Here is a 12,942-nt window from a genome sequence, read left to right on the forward strand (position 1 = left end):
AGAGGCACTGCGGTGTGGGAACTGTCCCGAGGAGCCGGTTCTCATCTGAAACAAAGAGGTGGGGGAGAAAGGGGGGCCGCGGGAGAGGGAGAGGGTGAGTGAGCAGGCGAAGGAGTGGAGGCTGGAGGGGGAGAGATGGGAGAGGATGAGAGAGGAGAGGGAGGGGCGGAGAACGCGTGAGAGAGAGATAAAGCCTGACTCCCAGGGACTGAAGGGCCAAGAACAGAGGGATGAGGAGGGGGAGGGTGGGTGGAGGAGCAGTGAGGGGCCAGACCCAGAGAGGAGAGATTGTTAGAGGGGCGGACACGGGGCAAGTCAGGGGGCGTGGGCAGGAGCGGGAGGGGTGAGAGGCAGGTTGCAGGGGGCAGGCAGCCGGGCTGGGCGGGCAGAGCCTCCCCACCGCTGTCCCAGGATAGAGTCTGGCATTTGAGTCAGCGGAAGCCCAGGAAGGGGAATGGCAGGGAGAGGTGAGCAGCCAGGCCAGCCGCGAGGCACTGGGCCGGTGGGCTGGCTGCAAGGACAGGGGCCAGGGACAAAGGCGGGAGAAGAACAAAGGTGTCTGAGTGCAGGAAGCAGCCCCTGCTGACCTCTGGGGGCCGCAGTCGGGAGCATCCTAGATAGTCTCCTGGACGGAGGCAGGTCCACTCTGGGGCGGTCCGGGCTCTGAGGTGGCCGCCTGAGATCAAGGGGAGAGGGGCTGGGTGGTGAGGGGGGCGGGGCCCCTCCATCCGGAGGAGCTGGGAACACACCTGTGAGTGACCACACACCAGGATGCGCGCCTCCATGGGGGAGGGGTCCAGAGCTGGACTGAGCACTGGGGAGGGGAAGCCCCCTTTTAGGAGAGAACATGTGGGGCCCCCAGGGAGGAGGGAAGGCTGATGGGTGCAATGGGCAAGAGGAGGCTGAGGAGGAAGGGAGTGGGCAAGCAGGGCATAGGGACAGGATGGGGTGGAAAGGGGGCTGCAAGGGTGGGCCGAGAGCCGCAGAGCCCCCCTTCCACACCCACATTCTTGGATGCCTAATGAGACCAAGGAGGGGATATGGAGCCTCTGCCCCGAGGCCGCCCTCCTGCCAGGCACTGCTGGCACTGCTGTGACAGGAAGGGCACGGGGCCATCAGCTTTAGCAGCTGGGCACAGGTCTGGGTTAGGGCTGCTGAGGCAGGCGAGGTGGGGGGGCCTTGCCCATAGCTGCCCCATCCCTTTCTACTCCAGGGCACACTGCCCGGGCCTGGGCCAGTCTCCTGTCATGCCCGAGCCACAGGAGGCCTTCCCAGGCCTCTGACCAAGACAAGTCCCCTGTGTTCCCACTGGAGACTCCTCATAGGATCCACAGCACCCGCCTTCTCTGGAGGGCCGGAGAGGAGCGGGAGCCGGGGGCGGAGCCTGGCGCTGCGTGGAGAGGGAGAGAGAGTCAGCCCCCACCCCACCCCACCCCACTCTGTTCCCCTTAGACTCTGCCTGACCCCAGTCCCTACCGCCGCCTCAGGGAAGCCCTCTGGGCCCCACAAGCAGGGCCACATCAACCTGGCTCCCACTGGGCCAGCTGCCTCCTCTTGTAGCCTGGAAACCCATGAAAGGAAAGGACTTTCCTCCCTTCTTCCCTTCCTTCTTTTCTTCTACTTCTTATTTAGAAATAATTTAAAACTTGCAGGAAAGTTGTCAGAATAAGAATAGTATGACACCCATATACCCATTAGTCATATTCAACTATTGTAACATTTTGCATCACTTTCTCTCAGTATATATATGTGTGTGTGTGTGTGTGTGTGTGTGTGTGTATTTATATATCCTGACACATAGGGGACGGGATGAGGTGGAAAGGGGAGAGGGGGAGAGATGGGAGAGGATGAGAGAGGAGAGGGAGGGGCGGAGAATTATGTATGACTACACACACACACACACACACACACACACACTAATTAGCCAGTCGCCCACTGTGTGTGTGTGTGTGTGTGTGTGTGTGTGTGTGACACATAATTTTTCTCCTGAGCCATTTGAGAGGAAGTTGCAGACATCACAGCTGAAAAGACAGTGTATTTGTTTCTGAGCCAGCCCAATGGGAGCCCAGAGCATATCATGTGCAGTGAATAAAGGCCTGGGACAGGCAACGCATAAGTGGACATCATCTTTGGGAGCCTGAGGCTGGGAGCCGGAGGGGCTTGACCAAGGCCGCCCTGGAAGCTGGGCCAGTGTAGGGCTCGGTCCCACTTCCCTCTCGTTTTGTTCTCTCCTCCAGCCTGGGAGGCAGGCAGCCATTGCCCACCAAAGTGAGCATGTGGTGTTTTCTGGGTGTGGAGCTGCAGCATATGTCTGTGGAGATGGCAACAGATGGGTGGGGTGGAGCTGGGAGAGCAGGGATGCCCACGCTGCGGCCCCTGGGCACACTCAGGAGACTGGGCACTGCCTAGCCCTGAGTGGGCTTGAGAAGACCTGGCTGCCGGAGGCCCCAGCCACAGTGCCTGTGGGACCCTCTCCACAACCCCATGACGGACGGGCAGGGATGGGGGCCCTCCTTGACAGCTGGCCATGCTGATCAACTCGGAGAGGGGAGGACGGAGGCTCTGGTCACACTGGGGCTTATGTAATGGTTCTGGACACAGGACTGGCGGTCCTGTGACCTCCAGTCCCTCCAAAGGGGTTAGATTCCCATCTGGAGGCTGTCCTTCGGCTGGCTGCCCTCTTATCCCTCCTAACCCCTACCTCAAGGTTATGGTTAAGAAGTCTGGCATTTAAAAATCACACCTGGAAAGATAATCTGAGCTCTGAAGCCCTGATTTCCTCTTTCCCTCTAGGTGAAGTCCTCCTCCTTCAGGAAGCCCTCCAGATTTCTTCAGCTCATCCACCTCCCATGGCTTCTGGGGAATGCCAACCCTGTTTGTTCCTTTGCTGGTTCACACTGACATTGCCCCCAGGGCCATCAGGCAGGGCATGTAAAGGATGTCCCACAGAGGACTGACAGTGGCTCGATTAGTCCTGCCGGACATGGAGTCCCTCTGATACCGCTGTGCCCAGTATGTCTCAGAATCCACGGGCTTTGGGCTGGCTGAGGTGGGAGTGAACTAGGAGACCCACTTGAGAGAGGAAAAAGGCTTGTTCATGGCCACGAGCCTGTCAGGGCAAAGGCAGGCCTCCCACCTGGGTCTCTGACCACCTGTTCGGCACCTTCTGCTTCCTCCTCTGTCCAGGGTGGTGACCGAGGGTCCTCACTTGGGTGGCCACAGGACCTGTTGGACTCAGGGGGAAGTGTCCCCTCATCCTTCTTCATCCTCCCTCCCCGCATCTGTGACCTCCAGCCCACCCATCTGATAACCCAGGGGACACTGGCCTCCGCTCCCCCTGCCTAGCCCCATGAAGAAGTTTCAGCCGATTAGCACATACAGTATTTACTTAATTAGGGTAATGACATCCTTAGTGTAACGTGGGCTCCATCACATGGCTTCAACATGCAACTGGGAGCCTCAGTGGGAGGCGACGTTGTGAAAATGCTCCTTCAATTTTGGTTCCAGCATGGAGGCCGCAGCAGCTGTCTCTGCTCAGAGGGGAGGCGGGAGTGACTGCTGTGTGTGTGTGTACGTGGGGTGGCTGTTGGCAGCCGACAGCAGCCTGGGACAGGAGAGTCAGTGAGGACAGAAAGGCACATTTCAGCGATGGAGTCCCTGACTAAGCCTCTCCCATCACATCTGGGCATCGCCAACCCACACAACCCAGCGCAGGGCAGGGACTTGGCTGGGGTGGCTGAGATTAGGGGGCCTGAGTGTTCTAGATCCTTCTGCCCTCATTAGGGTGCTGTCTCTTCTCTCTTCAGGGCTTTGCTGCTCACAGGAGCCACTGCCCCTACGTGGTGACCCTACTAGGCCACAGACTGAAGATCTGGGATGACGACACTTTTCCTTATTAGACTAGTGGGGAAACTGAGATTCCTTGGGGCAAGAGAAGTGGTAGAGCCAGTCATGGCAGTGTCACCCCTAAAAGGTAGCCCAACGTGGCTAGAGATGCCTCAAGCCCAGGTAAGTCACCCTCAGCTTTGGGAGTGGAGGGGGCAGGGCTGCCTTAGGAATCAGCCTTCTCCACCCTTCCTCTTACCACCAAAATCCCTGAGCTGGAAGGCAGAGCCCTGACCCTGGAGACCATCACAGCCTTCCCATCAGGGAACCTTACAGCTCTGAGGGGAGGGGGTGCAGGGACGTGAAAAAGGATGGGAGTCACTCTCAGCAACCCTACTCCCCACCTGGCTGGGTCAGCAGGGCTGGTCCCTTACCTCCGGCCTCAGTTCCCCTGTGTGAAAAGAGAGAGTCTCAGATATCCTGGGTCTGTCCAGAGCCTGTGTGAAATGGGACTCAAAGAACTTGACATCTATCGTCCCTCCCTCCAAATTACATCATCATAGTTATCCATCGCTTTGTGTCCCACTGGTGCCCTACCTGGCCATTAGAGGGAGATAGTTCTGACTGGCAATTCTGTGGGCCCATCTGGGCCGCCTGCCCTTCTGAACTGGGTCACCCGTGTCTCCTGTGTGGGAGGCCTGGGTTCTGACCTTCTCACTCAGCGGCGCTCCATCCTATACTCCATCCCTCTAGCTAGGCGGGCCCTGCTCTTATCAGAGCTCTTCCTGAGGTCTAGAGCCACATGGGGAGGGTGAGCTGACTTGTTTGCTAATCACTGACTATGGGCCGGCCACCTTGGGCCTGGCTGCTGGGGCAGGATGGGAGGTGAGAGGCAAGCAGAGATGATGGTCACCACCTCCAGGGGCTTATGGCCTCTCGGTCCAGACAGACCCAGGCCCAAGGAGTCTCCTCCAAAGGACAGGCAGAGATAAGTGCCAGGAAGAGCCAAGGCAAGGGCCAGCCAAGCATACAGCTCAAACAGGCAGAGGTCCAATGTTCTCCCTCACTGGTCAGAAGCAGCACAGGACCTGGGAGGCAGGGTCTCGGTCCACCGCTGATGGGAAAGGAGCACTTCGGGTGATGAGGACCGTCTGAGCCGAGCCCGGAGGCCAGAGTAGGATGTGGAGATGCCCTGCTCAAGTGTGAGGTGTTTGAGTGGCCCGGGGAGCTCAAGGAAGGTGGTGGGGACTCTGGCTGTTTGATGGAGGGTCAAAACATCCCCTCAACATCCACTCAAGGAAAAGTCCCTATTGTGTGCCAGGCATATGGTGTTGTAGGCTAGGGGTTCCGCAGGGACCAAGACCGATGAAATCCCTGGCCCCATGTTGCCTATTCTCTAGTCGTGGGAGACAGGAAAACAGGAGCAGTGTCATGCAGGTGCCATGCAGAAGATCCTCACAAGGTGATATGCCAGGAGACCAGGTGTGGGGCCAGGAAAGTCTGCAGTGACATTTAAGCCAAGATCTGAGGGACCTAGAGGTCAGGGGGAAGAGCATACTAGGCAGGAGGAGCAGGAAGTACAAAATCCTGAGCTTCCTAGGCACTAAAGGGCTGCCCATGTGACTGCAGCCAGGACAAGAGAAAGGAGGTGATGAGACCAGAGAGGCGGGCAGGCAGGATAGGTCAGGCTAAGGCCCACGGACCTTATTCTGTGTGGGACAGGAAGTCACTGGAGGGTTTTGAATTGGGAGTGGTTTTTAAAAATCACTGTGGCAGCTGTGTGGACACTGGGTTGTGGAGGGCTGTCCAGATGGGAGAAATCAGGACTCCTGACAGGTAGCTGTGGGGTGTCAAGGGTGGCTCTCAGTTCCTGGCTTGAGCACATCAGCGAATGGTGTGGCCATTTTCAGAAGAGGGGAATGCTGGGAAGAGCTGGCCGGGGAGAGGGACATCCAGGGCCAGGTAGGGCTGCAGGAACCAAGGCAACAGTTGTCAGACTTAAGGCTGGAGTTGCAGAGAGAGGACTGCTCCAGGGAGAGAGGGTTGATCCATCTTTAGCCAAAGTCCCCCCAGCCCCAGGAACCCAGAGATCCAAATGAGCCAAATCATCTAGGAACCCCCCACCCCCTCCCCAGCTCGGCAGGGCCAAGGCAGAGGCAAATTGGAAAGGAGGGACTCTGCTCTCCATGCTTCCCTCATATCTGCCCAGTGAGCCAAGCCCACCTCATCTCGCCCCAAAGCTAGAGAAGTTGGTTAGACAAACTTTGTGGGTTTTTTTGAGCCAAGACCCAACTAGGGGTGGAAGGTGCTGCCATGGAAATGCTGGAGGCCAGCTGTCCGGGTGATCCTCTGCCCACCCTAACCCGGCCCAGCATGGGAAGGGCTAGACCCCACCCTGACAGGATCCTATCATGCCTTGAAAGTCTCCTTCAGAGGGTCTGGGACCTCCATCCCCATAAGTTAGCTGTGTGTCCTCAGGCAAGCCCCTGACTTCTCTGAGCCTGGCTCCCCAGCGGAGACAGTTGGAGAAAAAACTCCGAGCCCCACACTTCCCTGCCAGAGGTCTGAACGCAAAAGCCAGCCAGGCCCTGCCTGCCACACCCTCAGCAGAGCCATGTGGCCTTAGCCCCAGTGGAGGCAGGGCAGCCCGAAGGATGGGACTGTGTGAGGTGAGGGGGTTCCTGCCTCAGCCTCCACTCCCCGACTCTCAGCTTTTGGGGGCCTACGCCTGGCAGTCAGGCATCACCCCCGGGCATCCTTTCTGCAGAGAGAGGAGATGGCTGCACTGCCACCGCCAAAGCCATCCTCCCGGACCGCGCGCCACGCAAGCACATTATGGGATAATTAAGTAAAAATAGGCCTTCCGACCAGCGTAGCTCATTACGGCCTAATTAAGTTAATTAGTTCCAGGTGTGAATGGCAAGGCTCAAGTGAGGCGGCTGTTGGGTGTAATTGCATTTTCACAGAAGCAGGGGTGGCTGTGACAGTAATGGTGGTGGCAAAGGCGGTGGCTTCCTCCGAGGCCTGGAAGCCCGCTGGGGAGTCAGGAGGCTGCCACTCAGCTGGGAGGGGGGTGTGGCAGCCAGGCAGGCCAGGGACCACTCAGGGAGAGCAGTAGCTGGAGGTCCCAGGTCAGCCAGGCCTAGGAAAACCTACTGAACTCTCAGATGTGTTCCCCTCTCAGGGGTCGGGGTGGGAGGTTGTACAAAGCCACCAACAGGCATCTTTCCCCTCTGGCTGCGCAGCGTGGGCACAGTGTGGCTGGAACTTGGTCACACTCCCATTCGCTCATCCATTCGGCTGTCGTTCACTGAGCATCTCCTCTGTGCTAGGCAATTAGGGCCAGGGCTGGGGACACAGGCTGGGCAAAACAGGTAGGACCCTGGCCCATGGTGCCTTTGGTCTTTTTGAGGAGACAGACACACTGATGGGCCTGGCCACACAGTTTTGTCGTGGCCATGGGAGCACAGGGGCACTTCACCCAGACCTGGGAGGAGAGGGTCTGACCGCAGTGAATATGACCCAGGTGAGGAGGGGGCAGGCCCCTGGTGTGTGGCAAGAACTAAATGGGCCTCCCTCTGGCCGGAGGACAGCACCAGGTGCCAAGTGGGGAGGATGAGGGACCCAATCAGGCAGGAGCGAGGGAGCCGTGGAGGAGCCTAAGCTGGGCTGCTGGGTAGAAAAGGTACTGGTGACTGGCAGTGAGGAGGCCAGGGCTGCGGCTAAAATCTGGAGAGGAGTAGTTGAGTGTGAGGGATGCTAGCTGAGCTGCCAGCCCCCAGAGAGGGGCCTTGGGAGTCCGGTTGGGCTCTGAGACATCCCCGCAGGGCCGGGGCCAGAAGGGAAGTGCCCAGGATGCAACATTTGTGATGCTTACTCCCCGCCTTGTGCTCCCGCCTGTGCTGTCCCCGGTCCTCTGAGATTTCTCACTAAGAAAGACATTTCAGAAAGTGGAAGTCATCCCTGGTGACAGGGCTGGGGGGGTAGTTCTGGGCAGATGTCCTCACCGTCCTTCAGCCCCTTCGTGGGGATGCTGCTTTCTCTGTATCCTCCAGGATTACACACTCTGGACTAGTAAGTACTCCGTTTCCATTCTGATGCCTGAATGACAGGGCCCCCATCCAGCTTCTCCTGGCATGTCTCTCAGGACAGGGAGCTCCCTGTCACCTGGGCAGCCTTGACTTGGGCCGTTATAAAATGTTTTCCCCTGGCCCTGCCGATGTGGCTCAGAGGTTGAGCATCAGCCTATGAACCAGGAGGTCACGGTTCGATTCCTGGTCAGGGCACATGCCCTGGTTGTGTGCTTGATCCCCAGTAGGGGGTGTGTAGGAGCCAGCCGATTTCATGATTCTCTCTCATCATTGATGTTTCTATCTCTCATTCCCTCCCCCTTCCTCTCTGACATCAATACAAATATATTTTTAAAAAATGTTTTTCCCTGAGCCCAAATATGCCTCACACTATCTTCTACCTAACAGTGGCCTCAGCTCTGCATCCTACCCTTCCCCATTTCACAAGTGGGTCTGCTGATCTCTTTCCCAAGACAGCTTAACCTCTCTGGGCTGGTGCAAGGATTAAATGACATCATGTGCATAAACCTCATGACACATGCTAAGTCCCTGAGAATGGGTTAATTACACACAACAACAATGAATAACTATAGAGATGGACGCTGTCCTCCTTGTGTGGGTTGCCCAGGGTTGCAGCCTCAGCTCAGGATTTGGCCTCAAGTACCAGACCCCACTGTTGCCCCCCCCTCTCACATCCAGCGCAGACACAGAGCTAACCCAGAGGAAGATGTTCATGGGGGAGAGGAAGTGACATTTTCTTGAGATGGCTGAGCGGTGCTTTGATATGGGGCCTGCCCTGCTTGTTGAAATCTGTTCTCTGTGGAGTATTCCTCCAGATGCAGGTGCAACCCCAGCCGCTTCCCTGTGGCCTCCTGCTCCTCAGTTTCATTCAGGGAGCCAGTGGTGGCGGAGAAGGGGGATGCAGACCCACCCTGATTAAGGTGTCTATCTGGAGGCATCTCTGGGGCATGTCACCAGACCCCGCCATGTCTGGTCTGTCCTGAGTGTGAGGGGCCTGCAGGGGCCCCAGGTCCCATGAAGGGTGGTAGACCCTGCAGAGGCTCACTCCAAACAGGCTAAGCTCCTCCCAATGGGGGTGTCAGAAGGAGGGATGACCCTGAGGCTCAATTTGCATTTGCTTTGGGGGTCTGATGCCTTGATGTCCTGGTTTCTCTGCAGGCCTGGCTCTGCCACTTGCTTACTGTGGTGTGATCCAGGCCAGGGCCCAGCTTTGCTCTGTGCCTCAGTTTCCCCAGTTGTACAGGGGAGTTGCTAAGCTCCGGTTGGCCCATGGTCTTTCACTTCCCAGAGCCACAGTGCGCCAGGGGAGAGGGGTTGTTCACAAGGAAAAATGAGGCTCAGAAAGGGGACAGGAGGGCCTGGGCCCCAGGTCACCCCCAGGCCCGCAGACCCTGCTGGGAGGGTGTGGTCAGCCACTAGGAGAGGAGGCTGCAGGGGTCAGCGGCCAGCAAAGCCCGGCCTTTTTGGTCTCCAGTTTTCTTTCACCTGCCCTTCAGCCCCCTCTGCTGCGGTTCACAACTCCGCCTCACTGAGTGTGTCCTGAGGCAAGGCCCCCTGCTCCACACCCCCAATTATGGCTGGTCCACAAAAGCTGAACCGTGACCAGACAAAAGGACCGGGATGAAAGTGCTGGTTGTCATGACAACCTGGCGGTTGCTGGGACCCAGGGGAGGGGCTTGGCTGTGTGCCTGAGCCCAGGCATCTGGACGACCTCTGAGCATCAGCCAGGGTGGCCCAGGCGCTCACAGGGATCCCCCTTCAGAGCCAGGCGTACAATGGCAACCTCACCCCCTCCATGGCAGCACCTGCTCCCTGGGCCTCCCCCGGTGGCCCCATTATCCTGCACCTGCTACCCCCACAGACACCACACCTGCCCCCCAGCCCAGGCACCCTCCTCAAGGCAATCCCTGCCCATCCCCAGGCCCAGCTGCCTGCTCTGAGGGTCAGCCAAGAGGGGCTATGGAACCAGAATGGGTAGCTGGGAGATCCCCAGGCAAGAGCAGCGGGTCCAGTGGCCAAGCCAGCTCTGCCTGGTCAGCAGTGTCTGTGACCTTAACAAGGCCTCTACTTTAGGGCCTCAGTCTCCTTGCCTGTCAAATGGGAGCAGCCATTCCCTCCCTCAGAGTTTGGAAGGAGGTCTGAGCTGGGATGTCCCCAGAGATGAACAGCTCTCCGCAGCTTCTCAGGGCCCCATGGAAATGTCGGAAGACATCACAGCCCAGTCGCCTGTCACCTGGAGCTTTGGCCCAGGTCGGTAGGGGCCAGTGGGATGGCCTCCTGGCAGCTGCTTCTGGAGCCTCAGCATCCTGGACCCTGTCCCCTGGTGTGGTCTGGAAGTACAGGTCAGAGGGCGGTGATGGGGGACAGGGGTCGTGTGCAGCTGGGCTGCTGTCCGTGCCGCTATCTTCAGGGTGGTGGCTGTGATGTGAGTTGCTCTGCCTCCTAGTCATTTCCGAAGGGCCTCTCTAGGAGTGATCGGCTGGCAGGGCGGCTGGGAAAAGCAGCAATCCTTGGTCCTGCTGCTCAAGCCCACCGTCCAGCTGGAGGACACAGCACTGACCTCGGTGTGGTTGCCCACCTAGGGGCACTGACCACGGTCCTCTGGGGCCCCTGAGGGGCGTAGGAGTGCGCTCTGTGGGCTGAGGGCGGGCTTCCTGAGGAGGTAGCCTGAGATGCCACGGAAAGTTGTAGGGAGACTGAGAGGGAGGGGACTCCAGCTGGAAAGGACAGGTGGGAAGGAGCTTCAGCGGGGGAGGAGGGAGGGGGGGCGGCTGGGATGAGAACTGAGCATCCACGGGCCAGCGCTTCTCTATCCTACAGCCCCCAGGAATTCCTTTCCACCCCTCCTCCCTGTGATCTGGGCTGTCAAGCTGACCATGTGGATCAAAGGAGAATTTGTTTCCATTTTTATTCATCAAAGACAATTCTGGTCAGAACTGCAGAGGCCAGCTGGTCAATGGCAGGGGCAGGGGGGCAGGGGAGGCCTGAGGAAGGGGTGAATCCCCGACCTCACCAGCCCTCTCTGACACCCCCAGGCCTATGACTAGGTTTTACTTGGCAGCAGCTCAGAGTCCCTGGCCCAGCAAACCACAGGGAGATCCTGGGGGCCCCAGGGCAGCGGGGGAGCAGGTAGTTGCCAGCTACCCTGTCTGAACGCCTGTTGCTCTCTGTTCCGGATGGCCAGCCACGTGAAGGGTCCTTCCTGTCGCCCATTCACATGGACTTTTCTCTCTGCAGGCAGGGGAGCAGTGCCCTGCCTCAGCACTGCCAGCAAGCAGGCTCAGGGAGGGAGCACAGGTCTGCTATGCCCTCACATCCCGTGCCCGAAAGGGCTGGGCTGGGCCAGGGCACCCAAAACAATGTGCCTGCCCAAGCCCCGAGCTTCCAGGCCACCAGAGATGGGCAGAGAATTGCCCCCCGCTACAAACTGGCAAAATCAGGTCTCCCCTCATTTCAACAAGAGCAAATCTGACCTCCTTTCCTGCCAATACAGGGCAAGAGACTGCCCTTCCACCACAGGAGGGGCAAGGAGCTCAGGGTGCGCTCATGGCTCAGCCCCTTGTTCTTCTCCCAGGGAACAAGTAGATATGGTGGCCTCCAGGGCAGGGCAGGGACATCAAAGCCTGATCCCATTCCCAACCATTGGAGAAGATGTGGCCATTAGAGGGTGGGCACTGGAGACCCAGATTGAGCCACAGTCTCCTGCCAGCTTCTCAGGAGAGAGAGGGAGGCAGTCACACCCACTGCCCACACCTGTAGAGGGGCAAGGTGGAACTGCCAGGGCTGCTGGGAAAAACAGCACCCCTGGTCCCCATTCCTCAAACCCACCTTCCAGTTGAGGGATGCAACAGCGACCATTGCATAGCAGGGGGTGAGTGACTCTGAGCTGAATCTCCTGAGAGTAGACCCTCTCTGCAGTCGCCTGTCCATGTGCCCATTAGCCATGGCTCCTGTGATGTCACCAACCCACTGTGTTGCTTGGCAACTTTTCAGGATTAGCACTCTGCCCCTGTCATCCCTGACATCCCACCATGGGCTGATGTTGCCCTGGCAACCAGATGGGTACTGCAGCTTTTTGGACAGCTGTACGAAATGTGGAAAATGCCAGGCAAAAGCAGGGAAGCAAGTACCTCTGCACAGGCCAAGTGGGGTGCACAGTCTAACCCCAGGCTGCCCCAAACAGGGCTTTGGGGGTCTCCATCCCCTGGAAGAGCTATGGCCACCCTTGCTTCCAATCCCCCTCACCCTTCTTCCCTTCCTTTCACAATGATCACTGAGTACCTACCATGTGAATGCCAACAAGAAACACAAATAGAACCATGGTTGGGGCTCAGAAAAAGGTTGCACCAGCAAAGGGTGTTGAGGAATGAAAAGGAGTTGGCCAGGAGTAGGAGTAGGTGGAGAGAGGAAGCAGAAGTCTGTGCAAAGGTTGACTCACTGTTTCCAATCACAGCTTGTGCTCTCCCTCTGAGTCCTCACGCCTGGCCATCCTAGCTCTGCTACTCGACAGGCATTTTATGGTCGGGCCAGGGTCCGGTTCCAATCTGGACCCTTAATGCTCACACAGGCCTGGCACCAAGCTAGCATTACTAAGATGGCAAATAAAATAAGACAGCTATGTAAGGAGCATCAGGTCCTACTCCCTCCTCTGATAGGAATCTTTCTTACCAAGCCTCAGTTTCCCCACCTATGAAATGGGGCCAATTCTGAGAAGGTTGTGGGCAAGGCTTCTTAGGTTGAGGTGGGGTGATTTTTAATTTTAATTCTTATTTTGTTTTGTTTGTAACCCATCTCTTTTCTTTACAGAAAAAATTGAAAGACTGGTAGAGTGGACATCTGTAAACCTTCAGATTCCCTAATTGTTAGCATTGGACCACTGTTGATTTATCTCCTACCTATACTTATTTATTTATTGATGGGCGGGGGGGTGGAGAAACAACGATTTGTTATTCCACTTATTTATGCGTTCGTTGGTTGAGTCTTGTATGTGCCGTGACCAGGATCAAACCCACAACCTTGGCATATC

This window comes from Myotis davidii, unplaced genomic scaffold (assembly GCF_000327345.1).
Source record: "Myotis davidii unplaced genomic scaffold, ASM32734v1 scaffold725, whole genome shotgun sequence".
In the NCBI taxonomy this organism is placed as follows: Eukaryota; Metazoa; Chordata; class Mammalia; order Chiroptera; family Vespertilionidae; genus Myotis; species Myotis davidii.